This window comes from Bombina bombina, chromosome 2 (genome assembly GCF_027579735.1).
Source record: "Bombina bombina isolate aBomBom1 chromosome 2, aBomBom1.pri, whole genome shotgun sequence".
In the NCBI taxonomy this organism is placed as follows: Eukaryota; Metazoa; Chordata; class Amphibia; order Anura; family Bombinatoridae; genus Bombina; species Bombina bombina.
Window position 1 is genome coordinate 1,308,541,354 of NC_069500.1, and position 25,607 is coordinate 1,308,566,960.

General features: G+C 36.4%; 1 protein-coding gene across 1 annotated transcript in view; it reads left to right on the plus strand.

Moving 5' to 3' along the window:
- The window catches only part of EVC (EvC ciliary complex subunit 1), a 561,189-nt gene that overhangs the window by 403,201 nt on the left and 132,381 nt on the right, over positions 1-25,607 (plus strand). The window lies entirely within an intron of this gene.

Sequence of the window (25,607 nt, forward strand, 5' to 3'; positions counted from 1 at the left end):
CTAATTTCAATGCATTTCAATGGGAGATTTTGAATAAGTAACCAAGCATTTACTCTATGAAAACCATCTTGGCTCACTCACATTTTACTTGTTTTATACTAATTGGGCATCCCTCTATATAAAAAGAATAAATCTAGCCTGAGCCAAATGATATTGATCATGTAATATGGCACCAAACCTGGTACTCTCATTTCAATGCATTTCAATGGGAGATTTTGATTAAGTAACCAAGCATTTACTCTATGAAAACCATCTTGGCTCACTTACATTTTACTTGTTTTATACTAATTGGGCATCCCTCTATATAAAAAGAATAAATCTAGCCTGAGCCAAATGATATTGATCATGTAATATGGCACCAAACCTGGTACCCTCATTTCAATGCATTTCAATGGGAGATTTTGAATAAGTAACCAAGCATTTCCTCTATTAAAACCATCTTGGCTCACTTACATTTCACTTGTTTTATACTAATTGGGCATCCCTCTATATAAAAATAATCAATCTAGCCTGAGCCAAATGATATTGATCATGTAATATGGCACCAAACCTGGTACTCTCATTTCAATGCATTTCAATGGGAGATTTTGATTAAGTAACCAAGCATTTCCTCTATTAAAACCATCTTGGCTCACTTACATTTCACTTGTTTTATACTAATTGGGCATACCTCTATATAAAAAAAATCAATCTAGCCTGAGCCAAATGATATTGATCATGTAATATGGCACAAAACCTTGTACCCTTATTCCAATGCATTTCAAAGGGCAATTCTGAATAAGTAACTAAGCTTTTAATCTATGAAAAACATCTTGGCTAACTCACATTTGGCTTGTTTTATGTTAATTGGACATCCCTCTATCTAAAAAGAATCAATCTAGCCTGAGCCAAATGATATTGATCATGTAATATGGCACCAAACCTGGTACCCTAATTTCAATGCATTTCAATGGGATATTTTGAATAAGTAACCAAGCTTTTAATCTATGAAAATCATTTTGGCTCACTCACATTTGGCTCGTTTTATACTAATTGTGCATCCTTCTATCTAAAAAGAATCAATCTAGCCTGAGCCATATGATATTGATCAAGTAATAAGGCACCAAACTTGGTACCCTCATTTCAATGCATTTCAATGTAGATTTTGAATAAGTAACCAAGCATTTTCTCTATTAAAACCATCTTGGCTCACTCACATTTGGCTTGTTTTATACTAATTGGGCATCCCTCTATATAAAAATAATCAATCTAGCCTGAGCCAAATGATATCGATCTTATAATATGGCACCAAACCTGGTACCCTAATTTCAATGCATTTCAATGGGAGATTTTGAATAAGTAACCAAGCATTTACTCTATGAAAACCATCTTGGCTCACTCACATTTTACTTGTTTTATACTAATTGGGCATCCCTCTATATAAAAAGAATCAATCTAGCCTGAGCCAAATGATATTGATCATGTAATATGGCACCAAACCTGGTACCCTAATTCCAATGCATTTCAATGGGCAATTCTGAATAAGTAACTAAGCTTTTAATCTATAAAAACCATCTTGGCTCACTCACATTTGGCTTGTTTTATGCTAATTGGGCATCTCTCTATCTCAAAAGAATCAATCTAGCCTGAGCCAAATGATATTGATCATGTAATATGGCACCAAACCTGGTACCCTCAATTTAATGCATTTCAATGGGAGATTCTGAATAAGTAACTAAGATTTTAATCTATGAAAAACATCTTGGCTCACTCACATTTGGCTTGTTTTATACTAATTGGACATCCCTCTATCTAAAAAGAATCAATTTAGCCTGAGCCAAATGATATTGATCATATAATATGGCACCAAACCTGGTACCCTAATTTCAATGCATTTCAAAGGGAGATTTTGATTAAGTAACCAAGCATTTACTCTATGAAAACCATCTTGGCTCACTTACATTTTACTTGTTTTATACTAATTGGGCATCCCTCTATATAAAAAGAATCAATCTAGCCTGAGCCAAATGATATTGATCATGTAATATGGCACCAAACCTGGTACTCTCATTTCAATGCATTTCAATGGGAGATTTTGATTAAGTAACCAAGCATTTCCTCTATTAAAACCATCTTGGCTCACTTACATTTCACTTGTTTTATACTAATTGGGCATCCCTCTATATAAAAATAATCAATCTAGCCTGAGCCAAATGATATTGATCATGTAATATGGCACCAAACCTGGTACTCTCATTTCAATGCATTTCAATGGGAGATTTTTATTAAGTAACCAAGCATTTCCTCTATTAAAACCATCTTGGCTCACTTACATTTCACTTGTTTTATACTAATTGGGCATACCTCTATATAAAAAAAATCAATCTAGCCTGAGCCAAATGATATTGATCATGTAATATGGCACAAAACCTTGTACCCTTATTCCAATGCATTTCAAAGGGCAATTCTGAATAAGTAACTAAGCTTTTAATCTATGAAAAACATCTTGGCTAACTCACATTTGGCTTGTTTTATGTTAATTGGACATCCCTCTATCTAAAAAGAATCAATCTAGCCTGAGCCAAATGATATTGATCATGTAATATGGCACCAAACCTGGTACCCTAATTTCAATGCATTTCAATGGGATATTTTGAATAAGTAACCAAGCTTTTAATCTATGAAAATCATTTTGGCTCACTCACATTTGGCTCGTTTTATACTAATTGGGCATCCCTCTATATAAAAAGAATCAATCTAGCCTGAGCCATATGATATTGATCAAGTAATAAGGCACCAAACCTGGTACCCTCATTTCAATGCATTTCAATGTAGATTTTGAATAAGTAACCAAGCTTTTAATCTATGAAAACCATCTTGGCTCACTCACATTTGGCTTGTTTTATAGTAATTGGGCATCCCTCTATATAAAAAGAATCAATCTAGTCCGAGCCAATTGATATTGATCATGTAATATGGCACCAAACCTGGTACCCTAATTTCAATGCATTTCAATGGGAGATTTTGAATAAGTAACTAAGCATTTACTCTATGAAAACCATCTTGGCTCACTCACATTTGGCTTGTTTTATACTAATTGGGCATCCCTCTATATAAAAATAATCAATCTAGCCTGAGCCAAATGATATTGATCATGTAATATGGCACCAAACCTGGTACCCTAATTCCAATGCATTTCAATGGGCAATTCTGAATAAGTAACTAAGCTTTTAATCTATAAAAACCATCTTGGCTCACTCACATTTGGCTTGTTTTATGCTAATTGGGCATCTCTCTATCTCAAAAGAATCAATCTAGCCTGAGCCAAATGATATCGATCTTATAATATGGCACCAAACCTGGTACCCTAATTTCAATGCATTTCAATGGGAGATTTTGAATAAGTAACCAAGCATTTACTCTATGAAAACCATCTTGGCTCACTCACATTTTACTTGTTTTATACTAATTGGGCATCCCTCTATATAAAAAGAATCAATCTAGCCTGAGCCAAATGATATTGATCATGTAATATGGCACCAAACCTGGTACCCTAATTCCAATGCATTTCAATGGGCAATTCTGAATAAGTAACTAAGCTTTTAATCTATAAAAACCATCTTGGCTCACTCACATTTGGCTTGTTTTATGCTAATTGGGCATCTCTCTATCTCAAAAGAATCAATCTAGCCTGAGCCAAATGATATTGATCATGTAATATGGCACCAAACCTGGTACCCTCAATTTAATGCATTTCAATGGGAGATTCTGAATAAGTAACTAAGATTTTAATCTATGAAAAACATCTTGGCTCACTCACATTTGGCTTGTTTTATACTAATTGGACATCCCTCTATCTAAAAAGAATCAATTTAGCCTGAGCCAAATGATATTGATCATATAATATGGCACCAAACCTGGTACCCTAATTTCAATGCATTTCAATGGGAGATTTTGATTAAGTAACCAAGCATTTACTCTATGAAAACCATCTTGGCTCACTTACATTTTACTTGTTTTATACTAATTGGGCATCCCTCTATATAAAAAGAATAAATCTAGCCTGAGCCAAATGATATTGATCATGTAATATGGCACCAAACCTGGTACTCTCATTTCAATGCATTTCAATGGGAGATTTTGATTAAGTAACCAAGCATTTCCTCTATTAAAACCATCTTGGCTCACTTACATTTCACTTGTTTTATACTAATTGGGCATCCCTCTATATGAAAATAATCAATCTAGCCTGAGCCAAATGATATTGATCATGTAATATGGCACCAAACCTGGTACTCTCATTTCAATGCATTTCAATGGGAGATTTTTATTAAGTAACCAAGCATTTCCTCTATTAAAACCATCTTGGCTCACTTACATTTCACTTGTTTTATACTAATTGGGCATACCTCTATATAAAAAAAATCAATCTAGCCTGAGCCAAATGATATTGATCATGTAATATGGCACAAAACCTTGTACCCTTATTCCAATGCATTTCAAAGGGCAATTCTGAATAAGTAACTAAGCTTTTAATCTATGAAAAACATCTTGGCTTACTCACATTTGGCTTGTTTTATGTTAATTGGACATCCCTCTATCTAAAAAGAATCAATCTAGCCTGAGCCAAATGATATTGATCATGTAATATGGCACCAAACCTGGTACCCTAATTTCAATGCATTTCAATGGGATATTTTGAATAAGTAACCAAGCTTTTAATCTATGAAAATCATTTTGGCTCACTCACATTTGGCTCGTTTTATACTAATTGGGCATCCCTCTATATAAAAAGAATCAATCTAGCCTGAGCCATATGATATTGATCAAGTAATAAGGCACCAAACCTGGTACCCTCATTTCAATGCATTTCAATGTAGATTTTGAATAAGTAACCAAGCTTTTAATCTATGAAAACCATCTTGGCTCACTCACATTTGGCTTGTTTTATAGTAATTGGGCATCCCTCTATATAAAAAGAATCAATCTAGTCCGAGCCAATTGATATTGATCATGTAATATGGCACCAAACCTGGTACCCTAATTTCAATGCATTTCAATGGGAGATTTTGAATAAGTAACTAAGCATTTACTCTATGAAAACCATCTTGGCTCACTCACATTTGGCTTGTTTTATACTAATTGGGCATCCCTCTATATAAAAATAATCAATCTAGCCTGAGCCAAATGATATTGATCATGTAATATGGCACCAAACCTGGTACCCTAATTTCAATGCATTTCAATGGGATATTTTGAATAAGTAACCAAGCTTTTAATCTATGAAAATCATTTTGGCTCACTCACATTTGGCTCGTTTTATACTAATTGGGCATCCCTCTATATAAAAAGAATCAATCTAGCCTGAGCCATATGATATTGATCAAGTAATAAGGCACCAAACCTGGTACCCTCATTTCAATGCATTTCAATGTAGATTTTGAATAAGTAACCAAGCTTTTAATCTATGAAAACCATCTTGGCTCACTCACATTTGGCTTGTTTTATAGTAATTGGGCATCCCTCTATATAAAAAGAATCAATCTAGTCCGAGCCAATTGATATTGATCATGTAATATGGCACCAAACCTGGTACCCTAATTTCAATGCATTTCAATGGGAGATTTTGAATAAGTAACTAAGCATTTACTCTATGAAAACCATCTTGGCTCACTCACATTTGGCTTGTTTTATACTAATTGGGCATCCCTCTATATAAAAATAATCAATCTAGCCTGAGCCAAATGATATTGATCATGTAATATGGCACCAAACCTGGTACCCTCATTTCAATGTAGATTTTGAAGAAGTAACCAAGCTCTTAATCTTTGAAAATCATATTGGCTCACTTACATTTGGCTTGTTTTATGCTAATTGGGCATCCCTCTATATAAAAAAATTAAATGTAGCCTGATCTAAATGATATTGATCATATAATATGGCGTCAAAGCTGGCACCCTAGCATCCATGCATTTCAAAGGGAATTGTGAATAAGTAACCAAGCATTTACTCTATTAAAACCATCTTGGCTCACTGACATTTTACTTGTTTTATGCTAATTGGATATCCCTCTATCTAAAAAGAATCAATCTAGCCTGTGCCAAATGATATCGATCTTATAATATGGCACCAAACCTGGTACCCTAATTTCAATGCATTTCAATGGGAGATTTTGAATAAGTAGCCAAGCTTTTAATCTATGAAAACCATCTTGGCTCACTTACATTTGGCCTGTTTTATGCTAATTGGGCATCCCTCTATCTAAAAAGAATCAATCTAGCCTGAGCCAAATGATATTGATCATGTAATATGGCACCAAACCTGGTACCCTAATTTCAATGCATTTCAATGGGAGATTTTGAATCAGTAACCAAGCATTTACTCTATGAAAACCATCTTGGCTCACTCACATTTGTCTTGTTTTATGCTAATTGGACATCCCTCTATCTAAAAAGAATCAATCTAGCCTGAGCCAAATTATATTGTTCATGTAATATGGCACCAAACCTGGTATCCTAATTTCAATGCATTTCAATGGGAGATTTTGAATCAGTAACCAAGCATTTACTCTATGAAAACCATCTTGGCTCACTTACATTTGGCCTGTTTTATGCTAATTGGGCATCCCTCTATCTAAAAAGAATTAATCTAGCCTGAGCCAAATTATATTGTTCATGTAATATGGCACCAAACCTGGTATCCTAATTTCAATGCATTTCAATTGGAGATTTTGAATAAGTAACCAAGCTTTTAATGTATGAAAACCATCTTGGCTCACACAGATTTGGCTTGTTTTATACTAATTGGGCATTCCTCTATATAAAAAGATTGAATCTAGCCTGAGCCAAATGATATTGATCATGTAATATGGCACTAAACCTGGTACCCTAATTCCAATGCATTTAAATGGGCAATTCTGAATAAGTAACCAAGCTTTTAATCTATGAAAACCATCTTGGCTCACTCACATTTGGCCTGTTTTATAATAATTGGGCATCCCTCTATATCAAAAGAATCAATCTAGCCTGAGCCAAATTATATTGATCAGGTAATATGGCACCAAACCTTGTACCCTAATCTCAATGCATTTCAATGGGAGATTTTGAATCAGTAACCAAGCATTTACTCTATGAAAACCATCTTGTCTCACTCACATTTGGCTTGTTTTATGCTAATTGGACATCCCTCTAACTAAAAAGAATCAATCTAGTCTGAGACAAATAATATTGTTCATGTAATATGGCACCAAACCTGGTATCCTAATTTCAATCCATTTCAATTGGAGATTTTGAATAAGTAACCAAGCTTTTAATCTATAAAACCATCTTGGCTCACTCACATTTGGCTTGTTTTATACTAATTGGGCATTCCTCTATATAAAAAGATTGAATCTAGCCTGAGCCAAATGATATTGATCATGTAATATGGCACCAAACCTGGTAGCCTAATTCCTATGCATTTCAATGGGCAATTCTGAATAAGTAACCAAGCTTTTAATCTATGAAAACCATCTTGGCTCACTTACATTTTACTTGTTTTATACTAATTGGGCATCCCTCTATATAAAAAGAATCAATCAAGACTGAGCCAAATGATATTGATCATGTAATATGGCACCAAACCTGGTACTCTCATTTCAATGGATTTCAATGGGAGATTTTGATTAAGTAACCAAGCATTTCCTCTATTAAAACCATCTTGGCTCATTTACATTTCACTTGTTTTATACTAATTGGGCATACCTCTATATAAAAATAATCAATCTTGCCTGAGCCAAATGATATTGATCATGTAATATGGCACCAAACCTTGTACCCTAATTTCAATGCATTTCAATGGGAGATTTTGAATCAGTAACCAAGCATTTACTCTATGAAAACCATCTTGTCTCACTCACATTTGGCTTGTTTTATTCTAATTGGACATCCCTCTAACTAAAAAGAATCAATCTAGCCTGAGCCAAATGATATTGATCATGTAATATGGCACAAAACCTTGTACCCTTATTCCAATGCATTTCAAAGGGCAATTCTGAATAAGTAACTAAGCTTTTAATCTATGAAAAACATCTTGGCTAACTCACATTTGGCTTGTTTTATGTTAATTGGACATCCCTCTATCTAAAAAGAATCAATCTAGCCTGAGCCAAATGATATTGATCAAGTAATATGGCACCAAACCTGGTACCCTAATTTCAATGCATTTCAATGGGATATTTTGAATAAGTAACCAAGCTTTTAATCTATGAAAATCATTTTGGCTCACTCACATTTGGCTCGTTTTATACTAATTGGGCATCCCTCTATATAAAAAGAATCAATCTAGCCTGAGCCATATGATATTGATCATGTAATAAGGCACCAAACCTGGTACCCTCATTTCAATGCATTTCAATGTAGATTTTGAATAAGTAACCAAGCTTTTAATCTATGAAAACCATCTTGGCTCACTCACATTTGGCTTGTTTTATGCTAATTGGACATCCCTCTAACTAAAAAGAATCAATCTAGTCTGAGACAAATAATATTGTTCATGTAATATGGCACCAAACCTGGTATCCTAATTTCAATCCATTTCAATTGGAGATTTTGAATAAGTAACCAAGCTTTTAATCTATAAAACCATCGTGGCTCACTCACATTTGGCCTGTTTTATACTAATTGGGCATCCCTCTATATAAAAAGAATCAATCTAGCCTGAGCCAAATTATATTGATCATGTAATATGGCACCAAACCTGGTACCCTAATTTCAATGCATTTCAATGGGAGATTTTGATTAAGTAACCAAGCATTTACTCTATGAAAACCATCTTGGCTCACTTACATTTTACTTGTTTTATACTAATTGGGCATCCCTCTATATAAAAAGAATCAATCAAGACTGAGCCAAATGATATTGATCATGTAATATGGCACCAAACCTGCTACTCTCATTTCAATGGATTTCAATGGGAGATTTTGATTAAGTAACCAAGCATTTCCTCTATTAAAACCATCTTGGCTCATTTACATTTCACTTGTTTTATACTAATTGGGCATACCTCTATATAAAAATAATCAATCTTGCCTGAGCCAAATGATATTGATCATGTAATATGGCACCAAACCTTGTACCCTTATTCCAATGCATTTCAAAGGGCAATTCTGAATAAGTAACTAAGCTTTTAATCTATGAAAAACATCTTGGCTAACTCAAATTTGGCTTGTTTTATGTTAATTGGACATCCCTCTATCTAAAAAGAATCAATCTAGCCTGAGCCAAATGATATTGACCGTGTAATATGGCACCAAACCTGGTACCCTAATTTCAATGCATTTCAATTGGATATTTTGAATAAGTAACCAAGCTTTTAATCTATGAAAATCATTTTGGCTCACTCACATTTGGCTTGTTTTATACTAATTGTGCATCCCTCTATCTAAAAAGAATCAATCTAGCCTGAGCCAAATGATATTGATCAAGTAATAAGGCACCAAACCTGGTACCCTCATTTCAATGCATTTCAATGTAGATTTTGAATAAGTAACCAAGCTTTTAATCTATGAAAACCATCTTGGCTCACTCACATTTTGCTTGTTTTATACTAATTGGGCATCCCTCTATATAAAAAGAATCAATCTAGTCCGAGCCAATTGATATTGATCATGTAATATGGCACCAAACCTGGTACCCTAATTTCAATGCATTTCAATGGGAGATTTTGAATAAGTAATAAGCATTTACTCTATGAAAACCATCTTGGCTCACTCACATTTCACTTGTTTTATACTAATTGGGCATACCTCTATATAAAAATAATCAATCTTGCCTGAGCCAAATGATATTGATCATGTAATATGGCACCAAACCTTGTACCCTAATTTCAATGCATTTCAATGGGAGATTTTGAATCAGTAACCAAGCATTTACTCTATGAAAACCATCTTGTCTCACTCACATTTGGCTTGTTTTATGCTAATTGGACATCCCTCTAACTAAAAAGAATCAATCTAGTCTGAGACAAATAATATTGTTCATGTAATATGGCACCAAACCTGGTATCCTAATTTCAATCCATTTCAATTGGAGATTTTGAATAAGTAACCAAGCTTTTAATCTATAAAACCATCGTGGCTCACTCACATTTGGCCTGTTTTATACTAATTGGGCATCCCTCTATATAAAAAGAATCAATCTAGCCTGAGCGAAATTATATTGATCATGTAATATGGCACCAAACCTGGTACCCTAATTTCAATGCATTTCAATGGGAGATTTTGATTAAGTAACCAAGCATTTACTCTATGAAAACCATCTTGGCTCACTTACATTTTACTTGTTTTATACTAATTGGGCATCCCTCTATATAAAAAGAATCAATCAAGACTGAGCCAAATGATATTGATCATGTAATATGGCACCAAACCTGGTACTCTCATTTCAATGGATTTCAATGGGAGATTTTGATTAAGTAACCAAGCATTTCCTCTATTAAAACCATCTTGGCTCATTTACATTTCACTTGTTTTATACTAATTGGGCATACCTCTATATAAAAATAATCAATCTTGCCTGAGCCAAATGATATTGATCATGTAATATGGCACCAAACCTTGTACCCTTATTCCAATGCATTTCAAAGGGAAATTCTGAATAAGTAACTAAGCTTTTAATCTATGAAAAACATCTTGGCTAACTCAAATTTGGCTTGTTTTATGTTAATTGGACATCCCTCTATCTAAAAAGAATCAATCTAGCCTGAGCCAAATGATATTGACCGTGTAATATGGCACCAAACCTGGTACCCTAATTTCAAATGCATTTCAATTGGATATTTTGAATAAGTAACCAAGCTTTTAATCTATGAAAATCATTTTGGCTCACTCACATTTGGCTTGTTTTATACTAATTGTGCATCCCTCTATATGAAAAGAATCAATCTAGCCTGAGCCAAATTATATTGATCATGTAATATGGCACCAAACCTAGTACCCTCATTTCAATGCATTTCAATGGGAGATTTTGAATAAGTAACCAAGCTTTTAATCTATGAAAACCATCTTGGCTCACTCAGATTTGGCTTGTTTTATACTAATTGGGCATCCCTCTATATGAAAAGAATCAATCTAGCCTGAGCCAAATGATATTATTCATGTAATATGGCACCAAACCTGGTATCCTCATTTCAATGCATTTCAATGGTAGATTTTTTGATAAGTAACCAAGCTTTTAATCTATGAAAACCATCTTGGCTCACTCACATTTGGCTTGTTTCATACTAATTGGCATCCCTCTATCTAAAAAGAATCAATCTAGCCTGAGCCAAATTATATTGATCATGTAATATGGCACCAAACCTGGTACCCTAACTTCAATGCATTTCAATGGGAGATTTTGAATCAGTAACCAAGCATTTACTCTATGAAAACCACCTTGGCTCACTCACATTTGGCTTGTTTTATGCTAATTGGGCATCTCTCTATCTTAAAAGAATAAATCTTGCCTGAGCCAAATGATATTGATCATGTAATATGGCACCAAACCTAGTACCCTCATTTCAATGCATTTCAATGGGAGATTTTGAATAAGTAACCAAGCTTTTAATCTATGAAAACCATCTTGGCTCACTCAGATTTGGCTTGTTTTATACTAATTGGGCATCCCTCTATATGAAAAGAATCAATCTAGCCTGAGCCAAATTATATTGATCATGTAATATGGCACCAAACCTAGTACCCTCATTTCAATGCATTTCAATGGGAGATTTTGAATAAGTAACCAAGCTTTTAATCTATGAAAACCATCTTGGCTCACTCAAATTTGGTTTGTTTTATACTAATTGGGCATCCCTCTATATAAAAAGAATCAATCTAGCCTGAGCCAAATGATATTGATCATGTAATATGGCACCAAACCTGATACCCTCATTCCAATGCATTTCAATGGGAGATTTTGAATAAGTAACCAAGCTTCTAATCTATGAAAACCATCTTGGCTCACTCACATTTGGCTTGTTTCATACTAATTGGCATCCCTCTATCTAAAAAGAATCAATCTAGCCTGAGCCAAATTATATTGATCATGTAATATGGCACCAAACCTGGTACCCTAACTTCAATGCATTTCAATGGGAGATTTTGAATCAGTAACCAAGCATTTACTCTATGAAAACCACCTTGGCTCACTCACATTTGGCTTGTTTTATACTAATTGGGCATCTCTCTATCTAAAAAGAATAAATCTAGCCTGAGCCAAATTATATTGATCATGTAATATGGCACCAAACCTGGTACTCTCATTTCAATGCATTTCAATGGGAGATTTTGAATAAGTAACCAAGCATTTAATCTATGAAAACCATCTTGGCTCACTTACATTTTGATTGTTTTATACTAATTGGGCATCTCTCTATCTAAAAAGAATAAATCTAGCCTGAGCCAAATGATATTGATCATGTAATATGGCACCAAACCTGGTACCCTAACTTCAATGCATTTCAATGGGAGATTTTGAATCAGTAACCAAGCATTTACTCTATGAAAACCATCTTGGCTCACTTACATTTTACTTGTTTTATACTAATTGGGCATCCCTCTATATAAAAAGAATCAATCTATCCTGAGCCAAATTATATTGATCATGTAATATGGCTCCAAACCTGGTACCCTCATTTCAATGCATTTCAATGGGTGATTCTGAATAAGTAACCAAGCATTTAATCTATTAAAACCATCTTGGCTCACCCACATTTTACTTGTTTTATACTAATTGTACATCCCTCTATATACACAGAATCAATCTCGCCTGAGCCATATGATATTGATCTTATAATATGGCACCAAACATGGTACCCTCATTTCAATGCATTTCAAAGGGAGATTTTGATTAAGTAACCAAGCATTTACTCTATGAAAACCATCTTGGCTCACTCACATTTTACTTGTTTTATACTAATTGGGCATCCCTCTATATAAAAAGAATTAATCTAGCCTGAGCCAAATGATATTGATCATGTAATATGGCACCAAACCTGGTATCCTAATTCAAATGCATTTCAATAGGCAATTCTGAATAAGTAACTAAGCTTTTAATCGATGAAAACCATCTTGGCTCACTCACATTTGGCTTGTTTTATGCTAATTGGGCATCCCTCTATATAAAAAGAATCAATCTAGCCTGAGCCAAATGATATTGATCATGTAATATGGCATCATACTTGGTATCCTTTCATCCATGCATTTGAATGGAAACAATTCTGAATAAGGAAGCAAGCATTTCCTTTATTAAAACAATATTGGCTCCCCCCAGATTTAGTTTGTTTTCCAGTAATTGGATATACATCTATACAGAAAAGTATGGCACCCTAGCATCCATGCATTTCAATTGGAAAATTCCGAAAAGGGAACCTTCTTGGCCTACTCACATTCGACTTGTTTTATACTAAACATTCCTCTATATAAAAAAGTTAAATCTAGCCTAATCCAAATTATATTAATCATAAAATATGGCACCATGCTAGGTACCCTAATATATGCATTTTAAAGGAAATTCGGAATAAGGAATGGAGCATAAGATTTGCTTCTATTCTACTAATTGAGCATCCCACTATGGGAAAAAGTTGAATCTAGACTGAGCCAAATGATATTGATCATGAAATTTGAAACCATACGTTGTACTGTAGTATCCATGCATTTCAATGGGAAGTTCTGAAGAAGAAACCAAGCATTTTCTCTATAAAAAACAACTTGGCTTATCCAAATTTGGTTTGTCTTCTATAGAAAAAAGTTGAATCTTGTCTGAGCTAAATCATATTAATTATAAAATAAATGTCACCAAACCTGGCACCCTAACATCCATGCATTTCAAAGGGAAATGCTAAATATGGAACTGAACAATTAAAATGTGACACAAAACATGGAACCACAGCATCCATGCATATCAATATGAAATTATACATAAGGAACTGAGCTTTACATACATAAAAAACATAATTTATGCTTACCAGATAAATTCCTTTCCTTCCGGATAGGGAGAGTCCACTGCTTCATTCCTTACTGTTGGGAAATACCCACCAGGAGGAGGCAAAGACACCCCAGCCACCAGGAGGAGGCAAAGACACCCCAGCCAAAGGCTTAAATATCCCACCCACTTCCTCATTACCCCAGTCATTCTGCCAAGGGAACAAGGAATGTAGGAGAAACATCAGGGTATAAATGGTGCCAGAAGAATAAGATAAATATTAGGGAGACGCCCCTTAGACAAGAAAAAACAGGTGGGGACTGTGGACTCTCCCTATCCGTAAGGAAAGGAATTTATCTGGTAAGCATAAATTATGTTTTCCTTCCTAAAATAGGGAGAGTCCACGGCTTCATTTCTTACTGTTGGGAAAACCCAAGCTCTAGAGGACGCTGAATGATTAACGGGAGGGAACAAAAAAAGAAGAGGCGGACCCTATTCTGAGGGCACCACAGCCTGCAAAACTTTTCTCCCGAAAGCTGCTTCAGCCAAAGCAAAAACTTATAAAATTTAGAAAATGTATGTAAGGAGGACCAGGTTGCCGCCTTTCAAATCTGATCCATAGAAGCCTCGTTCTTAAAGGCCCAGGAGGAATCCACTGCTCTGGTAGAATGAGCTATTATCCTCTCAGGAGGCTGATGTCCCCCTGTCTCGTAAGCTAAGCGGATGACACTCCTCAACCAGAAAGATAGGGAAGTAGTAGTAGCCTACTGCCCCTTACACTTCCCAGAATAGACAACAAATAAAGGGAAAGATTGTTTAAACTCCTTGGTAGCCTGAAGATAAAACTTCATAGCCCAAACCATATCCAAATTGAGAAGCAACCATTCCTTCGAAGAAGGAGGATTAGGACACAAGGAAGGCAGAACAATCTCTTGATTGATGATATGGTCTGACACAACCTTAGGTAGAAAACCTAATTTAGTGTGTCAAACTGCCTTATCTGCATGAAAAACCAGATAAGGGGGCTCACATTGCAAAGCAGAAATCTCAGAAACTCTGGGCACAGAGGCTATAGCTAACAAAAAGATAACCTTCCAAGATAACAATTTAATGTCAACAGAATGTATAGGCTCAAACGGAGTCTGTTGCAAAACACAAAGAACAAGATTCAGGCTCCAAGGTGGAGCCCCAGATCTAAACACAGATCTGATCCTAATCAGAGCCCTAACAAAGGACTGCACATCTGGAAGCTTGGCCAGTTTCTTGTGCAGTAAAACCGAAAGGGCCGAAATCTGTCCCCTCTGGGAACTAGCCGACAGACCCTTCTCCAGTTCATCCTGGAGAAAAGATAGTATTCTGGCAACCTTAACCCTGTGCCAGGAAAAACCATGCTCGTCACACCAGTCTAAGTAGGTCCTCCACACTTTATGGTAAAGTATCAATAACACTCTCAGAGAAACCCCTCTTGGCTAAGACTAAGTGTTCAATCTCCACGCAGTCAGCCTCAGAGAATCTAGATTTAGATGAACAAATGGACCCTGTATCAGCAGTTCCATGCAACAAGGTAACTTCCATGGCAGATATGAGGACATCCCCACCAGATTCACAAAACACGTCCCTGGTGGCCACGAAGGAGCAATCAGGATCACTGATGCCTGCTCCTGTTTGATGCGGGCCAAAACACGAGGAAGAAGTGGTAAAGGAGGAAAGAGATATATGAGTTTAAACCTCCAGGGCACTGCTAGTGCATCTATAAGATCTGCTTGAGGATCCCTTGACCTAGACCCGTACCTGGGCAACTTGGCATTGAGATGGGAGGACATGAGATCTATCTCTGGCGTCCCCCACTCTCTGCATATCTGCAAACACTTCTGGATGGAGAGACCATTCCCCTGGGTGAAAGGATTGCCTGTTGACAAAATCCACTTCACAGTTGTCCACACCCGGAATCTGGATTGCATGCAGCGAACAGCAGTGGGCCCCTGCCCACTCCAGTATACAAGATACTTCCTTCATCACCAGGGAACTTCTCGTTCCTCCCTAAAGGTTGATGTAGGCAACCGAGGTTATGTTGTCTGATTAGAATCTGTAAAACTGGGATGAACCCAGAAGGGGCCAAGCCTTCAAGGTGTTGAAGATTGCCCGTAGTTCCAATATATTGATCGGAAGAGAGGACTCTTCCTGAGTCTACAGCCCCTGTGCCTTCTTGGCACCTCAAACAGCTCCCCATCCGGATAGCCATAATCACAATCTCCCAGGATGGTCTTAACAATCTGTTCAGACAGTTCTGAATGATCGCTTTTCCACTATCTCAACATGCATAGCTGTAGAGGTCTGAGATGGATTCTGGTGAGAGGAATGATGTCCATGCAGGACACCATAAGACCAATCGCCTCCATACATTGAGCCACAGAGGGACACAAGGAGCTACAGAGGACAAGACAAGCCGAAGTAAGCTTGCAACATCTCTGGTCTGTTAGAAATATCCTCATGGATATGGAGTCTATAATAGTACCCAGGAATTCCACCCTGGTTTTTGAGATAAGAGAACTATTTTCCAAGTTTATCTTGTATTCATGTTATCAAAAAGAATGAGAATAGACTCTGAATGTTCTTCCGAAAGATGAAAGGATGGTGCCTGCACCAGAATATCATCCAAGTACGGTGCTACTGTGATTCCTTGGGTTCTGGCAATGGCTAGAAGTGCCCCCAGAACCTTTGTAAAGATTCTTGGAGCAGTAGCTAGACCAAACGGAAGTGCAATGAACTGGAAGTGCTGATCCAGGAAAGCAAACTTCAGAAACTGAAAATGTTCCCTGTGTATTGGAACATGAAGGTATGCATCCTTCAGATCTATGGTGGTCATAAACTGTCCTTCCTGAACTAGAGAAAGAATGGACCGTACCGTCTCCATCTTGAAAGAAGGAACACTGAGAAACGTGTTCAAGCACTTTAGGTACAGAATTTAGCGGAAAGTTCTCTCCTTCTTTGGGACCTCAAAAAGGTTTGAATAAAACCCCAAGCCTCTTTCTTTGATAGGCATGGGACAATAACTCCTAAGGAGTATAGATCACAAACTTACCCTAGAAAAGCATACCTCTTTTCTGGTCCGGTAGACAGTTTCAAGAGTTAGGAATCTGCCTTTGGGCGGATGAGATTTGAAACCTATCTTGTATCCCAGAGATACGACCTCCAAGACCCAAGGATCCTGCATGACCCTGAATCAAGCATCTGAAAAAAGAGACAATCTGCCCGGTCACAATCCGATCCCGGATCGAGGGCCGCCATTCATGCCTATTTGTTTTCGGCGGGCTTCTTATTCTGCTTGGATTTATTCCAGGACTGAGCCAGCTTCCAAGTACTCCTGGGTTGCTCGGCTTGGAGGAGGATTGTTGTCGCTGGGATTTGTCAGAACAAAAGGAACAAAATTAGAATATTGTTGTCCCTTAGACTTGTTCTTCTTATCTTGCGATAGGAAGGCACCCTTGCCTCCGGAAACAGTAGAAATAATGGAGTCCAGGCCTGGACCAAAAAAATATTACCCTTGAAGGGAAGAGAAAGGAGTCTTGACTTAGATGTCATATCTGCAGACCAAGACTTCAACCAGAGAGTCCGGCAAGCTAGGACCGCAAAGACAGAGGCCTTTGCATTTAGGCGAATAATTTGCATTTTCGCATTACAGATAAAGGAATTAGCAATTCTCAGAGTTATAATTGTGTCTTGAATATCCTCGAGGGGAGACTCCACCTCAATGAGTTCTGACGAGGAGTTGCACCAGTAGGTAGCTGCTATGGTAACTGCAGCCGCCGGTTGAGACAAATAAACCTGTATGTTGAAACATCTTTCTCAGAAAGGTTTCCATTTTCTATCCATTGGCTCTCTGAATAAAGAACTATCCTCGATATATCCTTGGTTATAGTAGTACGTTTAGCAAGCATAGAGATAGCACCATCCACCTTAGGAATGGAGCCCCACAAATCCAGTTGGGACCGGGAACAACTTTTTAAAAGTAGACAAGGGGGAAAAGTAAGAACCAATTCTTTCTCATTCACGCCATTTTAACCGGCACAGGAAAAGTGAAAGGAACTTTCCTGTCTTTGTAAACTCTGTCTAATTTATGTAACATAGGTTCTACAGGCAGCACGGCCTCTGGAACCTCTAACGTAGAGAGAACCTTCTTTAATAAAAAAATGCAAGTGCTCAATTTTAAATCTAAAGGACGGTTCCTCCGCAGAAGGAGGCTTAGACGCTAAGGACTCAGACCCAGAAAGTTCACCCTCTGAAGCTACAGAGGTTAACTCATCATCGGATAACTGGGACATAATAGCAGAATCCGATAAATATTTCGATGACTCTGGGATAGGAGAGCTATGTTTAACATTTCTCTTGCGTTTGTTAGAGCGAGGTAATGCACTTAGTGCAACAGACACCGCCATTAGTAACTGCGCGACAAAGTCAGCAGGAAGAAGCCCCCCTCTGGATGGAGGATTAGATGTGCTACAGGGAACTGTATGTGTAGTGGATAATGTAGCAAGGGTAGAAATCTCACGGGATGCCGAGTCCTGAGAGGAAGATGGCTCAGAGGGACTAAGAGCCTTAGCAGGCTTGTCTCCGTCCTTAAAGGGACAGTATACACTCATTTTCATATAACTGCATGTAATAGACACTACTATAAAGAATAATATGCACAGATACTGATATAAAAATTCAGTATAAAACTGTTTAAAAACTTACTTAGAAGCTGTCAGTTTACCTCTGTTGAAAAGGTAGCTGGAAAGCCCACTGCAAGTGGCAAATAAGACAATCCCCCCCCCTCCCCCTTCTTTTGCATATGAAAAGACCCTTTACACAAACAGGAGAAAGCTGGAGTAGGTAGTCGAGCGTATTCACATAAAACTTTGGGGCTTGGTTAGGAGTCTGAAAATCAGAGCAATGTTATTTAAAAATAAGCAAAACTATACATTAATTTAAAAAAAAAAACTTTATGGGCTATATAAATAGATTATCTACAAAACATTTATGCAAAGAAAAAATGAGTGTATAATGTCCCTTTAAACTTTATAATGGTGTTAAGGCATGTGGAACATAATTGAGTGGGTGGAAAAACCATGGCCTCCTCACAATATAAACAGGTATGATTTAGTATAGGAGTAGTACCTTCTAACATGTCAGAGTCCTCCATAGCTCACGTTATACCCACAGAAGGACACAAATAATAATGTTTTTTTTTAAGTTCCTCGTGGCTGGGGCACTCACCACCTCCTAGACCCAGACAGTTAACAGAGGAACTCTCTCCTCAGGTTCAAGTCTCAGCTGGAATGGAGGGAATAAACATAGATGTTATTACAAGTAAAGCAATTAATAGGAGCTGTGCAACACTTTCAAAAACGAAAGTAAAACTTAAAAGCCAAGATAATTTTAATAGAGGAAAAGCTTGGTTCCTTATTCAGAACTTCCCATTGAAACCCATGGAAGTTCAGGTGACAGGATTTGTGCCATATTTACTGAACAATATAATTTAGGCTACATTTAACTTTTTCCTATAGATGGATGCTCAATTAGTATAAAAGAAGCCAAATCTTGGTGAGCCAAGATGGTTTTCATACAGGAAATGCTCAGTTCCTTATTCAGAATTTTCCTTTGAAATGCATTGAAGTTAGGGTGCTAGATTTGGTGTCATATTTTATCATCAATAGCATTTGTCTCAAGCTAGATTCAACTTTTTTATATAGAGGGACGCCCAATTAATATAAAACAAGCCAAATCTTGGTGAGCTAAGATGGTTTTCATAGAGGAAATGCTCAGTTAGTATAAAACAAGCCAAATGAGAGTGAGCCAATATTGTTTTAATAGAGTTAAAGCTTGGTTACTTATTCAGAATATCCTACTGAAATGTATTGATGCTAGGTCCCCAAGTTTAGTGCCATATCTTATGATCAATATCATTTGGCTCAAGCTAGATTGAACTATGCCCAATGAAGGCTGAAACAATCGTCTGGAGTTGCTGTGTTCCTTGTTCTGAGAGAAATGGCCTCGTATTTCGGCACTGGACTGACCGTAATAGGCGGAATCAGACTGATATACTACAGTTCTACTCTGTGAAAAGCATTACTGGGCTAAAAAGGAGCTGCACCCAGGTGGTAAATTGCCATAGAATAAGCTAACAATGGTATTGAGCCAGGTTGTTCGTTCCTGTGAGTGTGCTTCTCTCTGTGTGTATTTAGTTTAAAACATGCCAAATATAAGTGAGCCTATATGGTTTTAAGAGAGTAAAAGCTTTCTTGCTTATTCAGAATCTTCCATTGAAATGCAGGAAAGCTAGGGTTCCAAGTTTGATGCCCTATTTTATGATCAGTATAATTTGGCTTGGGCTAGATTTAAATTGTTTATATAGAGAAATGCCCAATTAGTATAAAACAAGCCGAAAGTTAGTAGGCCAAGAAGGTTCCCTTTTCAGAATTTACAATTGAAATGCATGGATGATAAGGTGCAATACTTTTCCAATTATTGGAAAACAAACTAAATATGGGGGAGCCAAGATTGTTTTAATAAAGGAAATGCTTGGTTCCTTATTCAGAAATTCCCATTGAAATGCATGGAACTTAGGGTACCAGGTTTGGTGCCATATTATATGGTCAATATCATTTGGCTCAGGCTAGAATTATTTTTTTTATATAGAGTGATGCCCAATTATCATAAAACAAGCCAAATGTGAGTGAGCCAAGATTGTTTAAATATAATAAAAGTTTGGTTACTTATTCAGAATCTCCCATTGAAATGCATGGGAATTATGGTACCAGGTTTGGTGGCATATTATCTGATCATATCACTTGGTTTAGGCTAGATTGAATTTTAGAGGGATTCCAAATTAGTATAAAACAAACCAAAAGTGAGTGAGCCAAGATGGTTTTAATAGAGAAAAAGTTTGGTTACTTATTCAGAATTGCCCATTGAAATGGATTGATGCTAGGGTGCCAGGTTTGATGCCATATTATAAAATCAATATAATTTGGCTCAGGCTAGATTGATTCTTTTTAGATAGAGGGATGTCCAATTAGCATAAAACAAGCCAAATGTGAGTGAGCCAAGATGGTTTTCATAGATTAAAAGCTTGGTTACTTATTCAGAATTGCCCTTTGAAATGCATTGGAATTAGGGTACCAGGTTTGGTGCCATATTACTGATCAATATCATTTGGCTCAGGCTAGATTGATTCTTTTTATATAGAGGGATGCCCAATTAGTATAAAACAAGTAAAATGTAAGTGAGCCAAGATGGTTTTCATAGAGTAAATGCTTGGTTACTTATTCAAAATCTCCCATTGAAATGCATTGAAATTAGGGTACCAGGTTTGGTGCCATATTATATGATCAATATCATTTGGCTCAGGCTAGATTGATTCTTTTTAGATAGAGGGATGCCCAATTAGTATAAAACAAGCCAAATGTGAGTGAGCCAAGATGTTTTTTCATAGATTAAAATCTTAGTTACTTATTCAGAATCTCCCATTGAAATGCATTAAAATGAGGGTACCAGGTTTGGTGCCATATTACATGATCAATATAATTTGGCTCAGGCTAGATTGATTCTTTTTATATAGAGGGATGCCCAATTAGTATAAAACAAGTAAAATGTGAGTGAGCCAAGATGGTTTTAATAGAGGAAATGCTTGGTTACTTATTCACAATTTCCCATTGAAATACATGGATACTAGGGTGCCAGCTTTGAATCCATATTATATGATCAATATCATTTGGCTCAGGCTACATTGAATTTTTTTATATAGAGGGATGCCAAATTAGCATAAAACAAGCCAAATGTAAGTGAGCCAAGATGGTTTTCATAGATTAAAAGTAGGGATGCACCGAAATTTCGGCCGCAGAAAGTTTCGGCCGAAAATAGCATTTTTTGTTATTTTGGTTTTCGGTTTTTTTGCCTTTTATTTTCGGCAAAATTATTGTGTAGCATATTTTCAATTTGATGCCAGCCTAGAGCTGCTGTTTGAGTTCATTACTTGACTTACTGTTTTGCATATAATAATAGTTTTCTAGGACTATACTTTATTTTAAAAATTGGTAACAAAACAAAAACGGTTAAATCTGATTTTGTTACACAGAACTAAATAAAGAATAATACTAGCGATGCACCAAAACTTGGTCCGCCGAAAATGTGCATTTCCAATTTTGGCCCAAAGAGGACCAAAATGGCTAAAAATGTACAGCCCTCCTCTGTTCTATTGAGTTACATGTCTATCCTTAGCATAAGGTGAGCAGCACAGAACTGGCATGGTACACAGTGCACACACATAAGTACCATGACATGATGATATTTGAAACCAGAGAGAAGGAAACCAAAGTTCTGAATAGTGAATACAAATATCAAAGGAGGATAAGTAACATGTTTCTAAACACTTGATATTATCAGACACAGCCCTAAGCACACACAGTGAATATCTTTAAGCCTTATATACAGTGCTCATACATCAACCTCTTGTGCGTAGACATTCTATTCGCCAGAGGCAAATATGCATGCACACTTTATAGCATAAGCCCCAAGCTCGCACACAGTTGGTACAAATTAGCACCCTCCAGACAGTGTATACAAAAAAGCACAGTAACTTTCTATAACCACCTTGCACGTAAGGTTTTAGCTAAGTCCAGTGGTCCTGGTGATAGGTGACAGACAGACTCCATTTGGGGCTCCGGACATATAATCTGACGGGTCAGTGTGAGACCCGAAACAGGAACTAGGCGGAGATACGATGAGAGATTCAATGTTTTCTTACAGCGCTGAAAGTGTGGACCTATAGCTCCTGTCTATAGTGGGTCCCCAGGTGCCCACTTTTAGAAAATATGTGTCAAAACGTGGTTTAGAAAGGAGCGCCAAATCTTGGCGAGGTCTGGTGCGGTATAGGTGTGAAAATATGGTATTCTGTCTGAGAAATTGTATAGCGCTATAGCTCAGCTACAATTATGGTAGTTGTGCTGTATAGATGTGTAGGTTTTGATATCTAGATATAAGATCTAAGAGTGGCACAGTTGATACATAAAAGCATTTAATACATATTAAACATATAAAACAAGGGTGTCGTTTAAAATATATTTTAACAGAACGGCAAGAAATAATGTGTAAAAACACATAAACACATAAATATCTATAAAAACACGCTTGTTTTGCTTTTTAGCTGTATGTATAATGTCTCATAAAATTCGTCTCATATATAGTGTGTTGGCATAAATCTGAAAATAATAAACAATAAAAAATAATAAAAAACAATGAAAAGTAAATAATGTCCAATAATCCCTTCTCATAGTTAAGAGATATATAAAAAAAGGTTAAGTAGTGTCACGTTTTTGGACAACACTTAAATTTGGACAGTTTATTTTTTGGATACACATGTGAAAATCTATTTATATCTCTTAACTTTGAGAAGGGATTTTTGGACACTACTTAACCTTTTTTTATATATCTCTTAACTTTGAGAAGGGATTATTGGACATTATTTACTTTTCATTGTTTTTTATTATTTTTTATTGTTTATTATTTTCAGATTTATGCCAACACACTATATATGAGACGAATTTTATGAGACATTATACATACAGCTAAAAAGCAAAACACGCGTGTTTTTATAGATATTTATGTGTTTATGTGTTTTTACACATTATTTCTTGCCGTTCTGTTAAAATATATTTTAAACGACACCCTTGTTTTATATGTTTAATATGTATTAAATGCTTTTATGTATCAACTGTGCCACTCTTAGATCTTATATCTAGATATCAAAACCTACACATCTATACAGCACAACTACCATAATTGTAGCTGAGCTATAGCGCTATACAATTTCTCAGACAGAATACCATATTTTCACACCTATACCGCACCAGACCTCGCCAAGATTTGGCGCTCCTTTCTAAACCACGTTTTGGGAGATACGATGAGAGACAATCAGGTGCAGCCACGCTCATCGCACAGATAACTACACCCAAAAACAAAACACATGTCCACCTCGTATTGTTGTCTGGCTATAACCACGCTCTCGCTTATAGAGCTCCAGTTTCACTGCAGATCACGCCCTACTGTACAAGTGACCATGTCCATTTGTTGGAGCTTTCCCGCCTACAAGCTCTCTCAGCTACACACACACACTGTAGTTAAAAAAGAAAAAAACAATTTCGGTTTCGTTTTGGTTTTCGGCCAGGATCATCCTTAATTTTCGGTATCTGTTTCGGTCCAGAATTTTCATTTCGGTGCATCCCTAATTAAAAGCTTGGTTACTTATTCAAAATCTCCCATTGAAATGCATTGAAATGAGGGTACCAGTTTTAGTGACATATTACATGATCAATATAATTTGGCTCAGGCTAGATTGATTCTTTTTACATAGAGGGATGCCCAATTAGTATAAAACCAGTAAAATGTGAGTGAGCCAAGATGGTTTTCATAGATTAAAAGCTTCGTTACTTATTCAAAATCTCCCATTGAAATGCATTGAAATGAGGGTACCAGGTTTGGTGCCATATTACATGATCAATATCATTTGGCTCAGGCTAGATTGATTCTTTTTAGATAGAGGGCTGTCCAATTAGCATAAAACAAGCCAAATGTGAGTGAGCCAAGATGTTTTTCATAGATTAAAAGCTTGGTTACTTATTCAGAATTGCCCTTTGAAATTCATTGGAATTAGGGTACCAGGTTTGGTGCCATATTACATGATCAATATCATTTGGCTCAGGCTAGATTGATTCTTTTTATATAGAGGGATGCCCAATTAGTATAAAACAAGTAAAATGTAAGTGAGCCAAGATGGTTTTCATAGAGTAAATGCTTGGTTACTTATTCAAAATCTCCCATTGAAATGCATTGAAATTAGGGTACCAGGTTTGGTGCCATATTACATGATCAATATCATTTGGCTCAGGCTAGATTGATTCTTTTTAGATAGAGGGATGTCCAATTAACATAAAACAAGCCAAATGTGAGTGAGCCAAGATGTTTTTCATAGATTAAAAGCTTAGTTACTTATTCAGAATTGCCCTTTCAAATGCATTTGAATTAGGGTACCATGTTTGGTGCCATATTACATGATCAATATCATTTGGCTCAGGCTAGATTGATTCTTTTTAGATAGAGAGATGTCCAATTAGCATAACAAAGCCAAATGTGAGTGAGCCAAGCTGGTTTTCATAGATTAAAAGTTTAGTTACTTATTCAGAATTGCCTATTGAAATGCATTGGAATTAGGGTACCAGGTTTGGTGCCATATTACATGATCAATATCATTTGGCTCAGGCTAGATTGATTATTTTTATATAGAGGGATGCCCAATTAGTATTAAACAAGCCAAATGTGAGTGAGCCAAGATGGTTTTCATAGAGTAAATGCTTGGTTACTTATTCAAAATATCCTATTGAAATGCATTGAAATGAGGGTACCAGGTTTGGGGCCATATTACATGATCAATATCATTTGTCTCAGGCTAGATTGATTCTTTTTATATAGAGGGATGCCCAATTAGTATAAAACAAGCCAAATGTGAGTGAGACAAGATGGTTTTCATAGATTAAAAGCTTGGTTACTTATTCAGAATTGCCTATTGAAATGTATTGGAATTAGGGTACCAGGTTTGGTGCCATATTACATGATCAATATCATTTGGCTCAGGCTAGATTCAATCTTTTTATA